The sequence below is a fragment of the Acinonyx jubatus genome, chromosome B3 (assembly GCF_027475565.1).
Source record: "Acinonyx jubatus isolate Ajub_Pintada_27869175 chromosome B3, VMU_Ajub_asm_v1.0, whole genome shotgun sequence".
NCBI classification, from domain to species: Eukaryota; Metazoa; Chordata; class Mammalia; order Carnivora; family Felidae; genus Acinonyx; species Acinonyx jubatus.
In genome coordinates this window covers 89,510,904-89,519,777 of record NC_069386.1, presented here as the reverse complement: position 1 = coordinate 89,519,777, position 8,874 = coordinate 89,510,904, and positions in this window count along the sequence as shown.

Sequence of the window (8,874 nt, the reverse complement as noted above, 5' to 3'; positions counted from 1 at the left end):
ATCATCTGTACTCCTGTATCTCAACTCTAGTTCTCCTAAATAGAGGAAGGCAAGTAAGAGAGGATTGTAAGGACTGTTTTGTTAAAATTGTGCCTTTCATTAGGCTCTGGTCTCACAGCTTGCTGTTCTCTCAATTCAGAATGTAGGATGCTGACAGTTTGTTTTTCTCTGTCGTGGACTATACTAGTCAATTCTACGGAAACTAGTCAATTTCTCTAGCTTGACAATTGAGTCTACCATGATCTCAAAATTTAATGTGTTCTGTCATTAGGATTCTAAAGGATTGTAAAGATCAACATTGCATCTGCTTCATGAGACAGAACTATACTGAGAGGGAGAAGGGCACAAGAAAAAAATAAGATATATTGCACTTGCTGTTTTTACTTTTCCACACTCTTTGAATTTCATGGAGCAATAATCTCTCTCACCATACTTTATTTTTAATTTTTTAATGTTTATTTATTTTTGAGAGGGGGGGAGGGGGAGAGAGAGAGGGAGACACAGAATCCGAAACAAGCTCCAGGCTCTGAGCTGTCAGCACAGAGCCCGCCGCGGGGCTCAAACTCACAGACTGGGAGATCATGACCTGAGCTGTAGTCGGATGCTTAACTGAGTCACCTGAATGCCCCTCACCAGATTTTAAACTCTGCTTTATGTTTTTTACAGAGTCATCTTTCTTCTGAAGAATTAAGTTATTTGGGGGAAAAGCTGGGCAGGAATTTTCAAAGCTTTCTCAAGCTTCAATATTTATTTATTATTTTTTTTAAAGAACTTTATTTATTTTTGAGACAGAGAGAGACAGAGCATGAACGGGGGAGAGTCAGAGAGAGGGAGACACAGAATCTGAAACAGGCTCCAGGCTCCGAGCTGTCAGCACAGAGCCTGACGTGGGGCTCGAACTCACGGACCGCGAGATCATGACCTGAGCTGAAGTTGGCCGCTTAACCGACTGAGCCACCCAGGCGCCCCTCAAGCTTCAATATTTAAAGAATGACTGTAATGCTTGTTAAAAAAAAAGATTCAATGAGTGTATTCAAAAGGGATCTGATATAGGAACACTAAGGTGGAGACTAAGGTGGAAACAGGAATCTACTTTTAAAAAGCAGCTTAAATATTTCTAATGAAGATTAGTAGACTACAACTTAAGTAAAGAGGGCTTTCTGTGTTTCTAATAAATTTTAGCATGTTTTATGGAACACTAAAACTTTCAGTCTCAGTAAATTTAATGATCTCTCTAGAACTATATTCATAAAATTCTGCTGTTTTTTCTTACATATGAACCAGAGCATTGAAGAAAAAAAATTGAAAAGGGTTAAAGAGAGAAAAGTTACAAACTTTTTATATGAGTATAACATAACTCCATGTAAATAAAAATACCAATTAAAAATGTTGCTTTCCCTAAGAACCACTGACAAATTGCAGCACTAAAAATACCATAGTTTGAGAATTAGAAATAATAAATTTCAGGACATGAAAACTGTTACTATTTAATATGAGTCAATTGTTTGATGATATGAAATCTGAAACTTTCACAAAGCTGAGGAGAATTTCTCAGCGTAAATGACATCTCTTATAATATAATATTTTCAAGCCTGGCCACTTCCACGCATATTGTACCTGTTAGGAAAGAGTGCAATGGAGGACGTTTGTTCTTCTCATAGCCCCGCACCTGGAAGGAATTCTCTACTGGAGTTTTGACTTGGTATTTACAGGTATGAGGGATTTCTCATCTGTGGAATACTTTTTTAACAGCTTGGATCCTTTTTCTTTTTACCTTTTTCACTATTAACAAGTCTGCCTTCTATATTTCCCTATCACTCACTTGCTCTGCGTTTCTATAGACCTAGTTCTAGTTTTGCCTTTTGTTTCCTTCTGTGGGAGTACATTGGGATATCATGAGAGATTAAAGAGAGAGAATTATGAAGGACAAGAGCTAATTCCTGGATCTTTTTTTTTTCAACCTTATACTATGGAATGCTATGCAACAAATTAAAAAAATACTTGTTTATTTTTTAGTATATAAATCCACTTTATACACATTGTCTAATTTCATCCTCATAGCATCTCAGGAGAGAGAAGGCAGGTGTAAATGGCCTCATGTTCCTGAAGAGAAAAATGAAGCTAGAGAGAGAGTTTCATTTCTATTTTCTAGTGAGTAGAAGTATTGTTATATCAATATTACCTCTAATGCTTCTATTATTATGATTCCTTATGTTTATGTTGCTTATAGATCAGGAATGCTTTTTCCTTCCTTCTTTCAAAGTATATTACCATGCACAAAAGAGCATTTAAGCACTTACCAACTTCAATTAGGAAAGAATCAATACATTTCTCATGAAGGACTTCAATGGGAAACAAATTGGAAACCCCTGACACAGTGCGAAAAACATAATTCTGGGCCACCTGGGTGGCTCAGTCGGTTAAGCATCTGACTGTGGCTGAGGTCATGATCTCACAGTTCGTGAGTCCAAGCACCACGTCGGGCTCTGTGCAGACAGCTCAGAGCCTGGATCCTGCTTTGGATTCTGTGTCTCCCTCTCTCTGCCCCTCCCCTCTCTCTCCTTCTCTCTCTGTCTCTCTCCCTCCCTCCCTCTCTCTCCCTCCCCCCTGTCTCTCTCTCTCAAAAATAAGTATTAAAAATTTTTAAATCATAATTCTGACTAGAGTTTTTAGGATGGACAAGCTGAATCTAACTGAAATACAAGGGCAGGTGCTTTTTAATTTACATTTAAATTGTGGAGCCAAGCTCCAGGTCCGAGAAATCCACAAAAGGTGGGATGGAGAATTTAGGGTCATGGTTTTCTCCTTGAAGATAGATATCAATTTGGCTCCTGAGAGATTTCACATGAGGCTAGGAAATAACCAAAAGGAAAATAAGCCTCACTTTGTTCTTTAGGTCACAGGAAACAATACAAAAGGCAGAAAAATCAAGCTAGAGGCAAGATGTTAATCTAAAAAAAATCGGATATTAAATTAAGAAAATGGCATAATATTCTGACTTCAGCATAGTGGGTAGTACCTATGCATTTCTTAAGACCTAATCTGTATGAAGACTTTCTTGGTTTCTAATAGCTGACTTCAAGACTTTCTGAAAGGATAATTCTTTACAGTGTTTTCTTTTGTCCTTTCAATTGGGTAAATCAAAATATCTTTCTGAAAATGTTCCAACTATTTTACTATAGCATACAAAATGTGAAACTTCTGTTTTTGACCTTTTGACCAGAAGGTTCTGGAAGTGTGAATATTACTATTTCTTTATCTCATGAAGTATTTAGCTTAACAGAACAATGTTGGTCTTGCCTTATTTCTCATCAAGGATTTGTTGGGTTAAGATAGCGAAGCCTGGCAAGTTCACCTTGGCCCCGTACAATATGAAGAGTTAAGTGTTCTTACTTTAGATCAATTAGCTTGCAGAAAAAAAAAACAAACAAAAAACAACAACAACAAAAAACAACAAAAGAAAAACAAATGGACAGGGCATTCCCTGTATTACAGAAAAAAAAAATTACCTAAGACAGCAAATTTTTTTTTCACTTTTCAGGAACAAAAGAAATATCTAACATATGTCTTCAATGAGTTCCACAGCTAGACTGAACAAAACTCCACTGGCACACAACTCTCAGGATAACATGACAAAAAAATTCACAATATAGAGTTGCCACATCTTGGTGAAAAAAATATCCTCCAAAGCACTGTTGTTCAAAATGCGATATCACTTGGGAGCATGGTGGAAATGCAGATACTTGTGCCGTGCTCCAAACCTACAGAATCAGAATCTGCATTTTATTAATGAAGATTCACAGAAGATTCTTATGTTAAATCTCTTAGAGAGACATACTGTTCTAAAAAAAAAATTGCATTTTAGGATACATAGTTTGATGTACAGTTTAACTGAACCTCTAACATAGCACCAGTAGTTAGCAAGGCATTTTTGGAGACACTTTAGAATGAATATCTGTTTTTGAATCTCTGACTTGTAAAGCCAAATCTGCATAACATCAATCTATTTAGCTGATGTCCTCAAAATTGAATTTCTGTTTAACTGTTTATAGGGACTTCACATAGTACCTATGTATACATGATTATATTCAGTTTATGATACATATTTCAAAGATAATGATAAGTATGGCCCTTGTAAATATATGTATGCATTTATATTGCAACGTGTTTTGATGGAAAAAATAAACTGAGTGAAATATATTGATGAAAATCAGACTTGTGGAGCGCCTGGATGGCTTACTCGGTTAAATATCCAACTTCAGCTCAGGTCATGATCTCATGGTCTGTGGGTTCAAGTCCCGCATCTGGCTCTGTGCTAACAGCTCAGAGCCTGGGGCCTGCCTCGGATTCTCTGTCTCCCTCTCTGCCCCTCCCGTTTGTGCTCTGTCTCTCTCACTCTCTCAAAAATAAATAAACGTTAAAAAAAGAAAAAAAAATCCAGGCTTGGTGGATATATGATGCTTGATTATAGCAAAGTTTCTCAAGGGCAAACAAACTTAATTAACAGTCAAGAACAAAAGTAAGAAAATGCTCCTAAACATGTCTAAATGACTTGAAACAATCTCTCCCAAAGGGCAAACTTAAGAGCAATGCATACATTGGAATCACTTCCCTGTTTTCAGTGCAAATACCTAGGCTCCCCCACAAGCCCACTGAAACAGCGTTTTGTGTGGGATCCCTGAACTCTCTATTCTAACTTCCTGGGGATTCCTTAAGCCTGTGAAATTTGACAATCATTGACTAAAAAATAAAGCAAAACATATTTTACTGATATGTTATACAAAATAAACCCAGTCACTGTTAGTTACTGATAGTCACTGGTAGTTGTTTGAAAGAGAATTATCTCAGCCAAAAATGATCCAAATAAGTCTTTAAAATACCTCAGAATACCACTTCAAAAGGCAAGCCATGATCTCTGCCCTTTACGAATTCTGATTCTTTCTAGTATATTCGCTTTATGAACGTTATGGGAATATACTGCTCTGTGACTTCCAACTGGGAAAGACAGAGCATGCCTGCCTGAGTTCTTTCCTTTTTTATGGCATTTACTCTTTCACAACCCTGCTTTCATTTGGATGAACACTGCGGGAAAATTATCAGAAGTACAATATCCTCCTAGACCAAGTAGTTTTTAGAATTGGCACTTAAAGGGGGAGAGAATAAAACTATGGAAAACCTTAGAAACTTAGTTTCAGTTCCAACTTTTCTGTCAATTAATGTAAGCTTGGGGAATATCACTTAACCCTTCACATCCCAATTTGCAACATGAAACAGCTAGACTAGAATATCCCAAATGTCCCTTCCACTTTTTGCAGCCTCGGATTCTAAATAAAATGTATTTAGACATTGATTCTGAGAAATCATTTTTTTTTAAATAGACTAATTCTGTTAACCAAATAGTGGTTGTTTTTCTCTATATTTTTAAAATAACTTACCAAAAAATTCTTTTAGGACAATTTATATTACAAACTTTAGGTACAGATTTTTTCAGGTATCTCCACTTGAGTAACATATTTACATCCAGCTACTGCTCGGGTTAGGAACTTTCCTTGGAGCCGAAGATGCTGAATTCCTCCAATAACCATCTCTGTGGTTCACATAAAGTGCAACCTTGCAACTTCACAGCTATAGACCACAATATAAGGCTTACGGTGGATTGAATTCCTTTTTTTTTATGCCTTCAGATTAAAAATTCTTCCAATAATCCAGGCACAGAGTTCTTTGAAGGACAGAATTTTAGCAAACTCATCCACACGTGAGGGAGATTGGGCTATATATTTTTCTTATTTTATAAATAATTTATCATCTTTACTCCCATTGCAATTGTGATCTCATAATACAGTCTGAGAAATAGTTATTGTTTTTCATTTCCCTGAAAGTTAATTGCAAGATCATTCTAATTTCTTGGTTTAAAAGATGCCTAGGGGTGCCTAGGTGGCTCAGTTGGTTAACCACCTGAATCTTGAATTTGGCTTAGGTCATGATCTCACAGTTTGTGGGTTCAAGCCCATGTTGGGCTCTGTGTTGATGGTGCAGAACTTGCTTGGGATTCTCTCTATATATACCCCTCCCCCTGTCCTCCCTCTCAAAATAAATAAATAAACTTAAAAAAAAAAAAGATGCTTAGGGCACCTGTGTGGCATAGTTGGTTAAAAGTCTGACTCTTGGTCATGATCTCATGGTTCATGGGTTCAAGACTGCATCAGACTTGAAGTGGGGTGTTTGCTGATGGTGAGGAGTTTGCTTGGGGTTCTGTCTCCATTTCTCTCTGCCCCCACCCCGCTTGTGCTCATTCCCTAAATAAATAAATAAACAAACTTTAGAAATTAAACAAATATATGGGTAGATAATTATGACACAGGGATTTTCGTGATTTACTTTCTTTAATCTACGTGAACATTCAAATTTCTTATTTATTTTTGCTTATATTTTGGTAAGTTTGCCATATATACATACTCTCACTTAGCTATTAACATTTTAATTATGGCTTGTTAGTCATGGTATCTACTCTTGAAACTTCCACAGATTCATTCCAAAATGAATAGCTGTGGCCTTTAGACTCCATTGGGACAGTTGAAACAAAGTGTGGAGGTCTCTACACAAGGGTGGTACTCCTGTAGGGGCCTCAGTTTCGAATTCTTGCCTCACGTGGACAGTCTTGATCTCTTATCTCTGCATATGTTTTAAAACCTTTTGGTTAACTCCTCTCTCTTCCCACGACTATGGTAACACTGGCCTACATGCTCAGCATGCAGGTTTTCTCTACTTTGTTACCAGCACTGAGTTTTCTATTTTTCGTGTAAGTCCAGAACGTGATTTTAAACACTGCTCTATGTTTCCCAATATTTCCAGCTTTTTGAAACAGAGGCATTTGCTTCATCTTTGTATAAAGTACCCATTTAAAAATTTGCATATATTTATACAAATTATGCATTTATACACACACTAATATAGAGAAAGATGCACACAACACTCTAGAGTATAAACTCCTGAGGAGAAAATTTGAAGATAAACATGGGATAGTGACTGTACTCGAGATGTGACAGTTTTACATCATGTAAACTGTTTATAAACAGAAGTACTTATTGAAATTTTAATAGAATTTAAATACAATCAATGCAGGCATTACAGTCTTATAAAACCAGAGTAGAAGCATATTGAAGAGGAAATGTGTGAATTCCCCAATTTAAAGGCAATATGTTAGTTATGCTTCATAAAATAATCATACCTGGAAAGGAATAGAGAGATCATGAAACCTCATGTATTCAAAACTGTGATTCACTGTTTTAGAAACCCTAGTGAAGATTAAGGAAGATCAGATCTATAGATATTTGTCCCTTTCCCTTTCAATTAGCGTAGTCCCATTTAATCTCTCCCACCTCCAAGCCTTCTATTATATACGACCTGAGGAACAAGGTTATGGCTAAACTGGAATTTGAAAATCATTTTGGTAGATCAATGTTAGAGGATACTGTTTTTCTCCTTGGACTTACACTTCTATTCTACTTTGACAACAAGATCTGCTTCAATGTGATAGGTATTTCTGAAAGTCGGACTATGTCCTCATATTTCTCCACAACAAAACCATGAATACAAATGAACATTTTATGTATTTATACTGTTTTGCTCATGTCTAATTTTTTTCTGACTTCAGTAATCATTCTAATAATTATAAGTAGCAAGCAATTTATCAAGACATTATGACCTTAACACATTTAGATAAATTGTTAATGTCTGAAGTTCAGATTTATTGGAGGCAACTCACTTAATGAAATGGATGATGGGCATTTTTCTCACCAGTTTCTATATTTAGAAGATCATTTCTAAATTCTGCAGTGAGTAAGCACCAAGAAACTTTTGAACATAAATAATTAAATGTAAATAAAATAATTTTTCCACAGGAAAGTCACTCAATACTTTAAACTTCTTCTGATTCATGTGCCAAAAAAAAAGAAACCCAACAAGGTTATTTATCATCAAAAATCATTTTAACGATCTCTCCTCTGACAACTAGATTAAGTCTTCTTCAATTTTATTGAAATAAAAAAGCACCGGGGACCACCTGACATGCACATTGATTTGTTACTCTGGGCTTAAAGTAAAATTAGACACTGGCATTTTGATTTGCCCCTCTTTTTCTTCCTTTTGCATCCCAATAAGTGTAAGAGAACAGTGATAATTAAAAAAAGTCTTGAAAAGAAAATCAGACTCATGCTTTCCTGTATCATGGGAATTCCCTCTTTTAATGGGTCTAATTAAGTAATTACACTTACTATTGAAAAATATTTTTGTTTGTTTTGTTTTCTAATGAATATATGTTTGTCTTTCACATTTCTAACTTTCCTTTGATTTTTTATGTATAAACTTCCCCTACTGTGTGTGTGTGTGTGTGTGTGTGTGTGTGTGTGGTAGCATACAGGTACACACGCATGTGCATGTACACACATACACATTCTGTTCAGAACTATATTTTATAATTCAAAACACTTTATATTTTACATGTAGCTGTTATTCCTTTATTTCAGATTTTTATGATCAGCCATTTCTGTTTCAGGTAGGCCATTGTGAAGGATATAGTTTGTTTTTAAGAATTTACTGCTTATATCTGATTACCTTAATTCCTGAAAATGCCTTTAGGTAGTTTCAGTCCAAAATTATAATTAGGTGCATTTAAAATAAAAGTATTATTATGTTTAAGTATGACCATATTTTATATAAAAACGGAGTTAAAATGGCTTATTTTTTCTCTAAAAATGACTTAAAAACATAAATTCAATTTCTTGAAATATAAATAAAATTCAAACCAACATTATTATTGCCAATCATCTTCTGAACAACAGTAAGGAAGAAGAGGGAATTTGTTTGGGTGCAGTG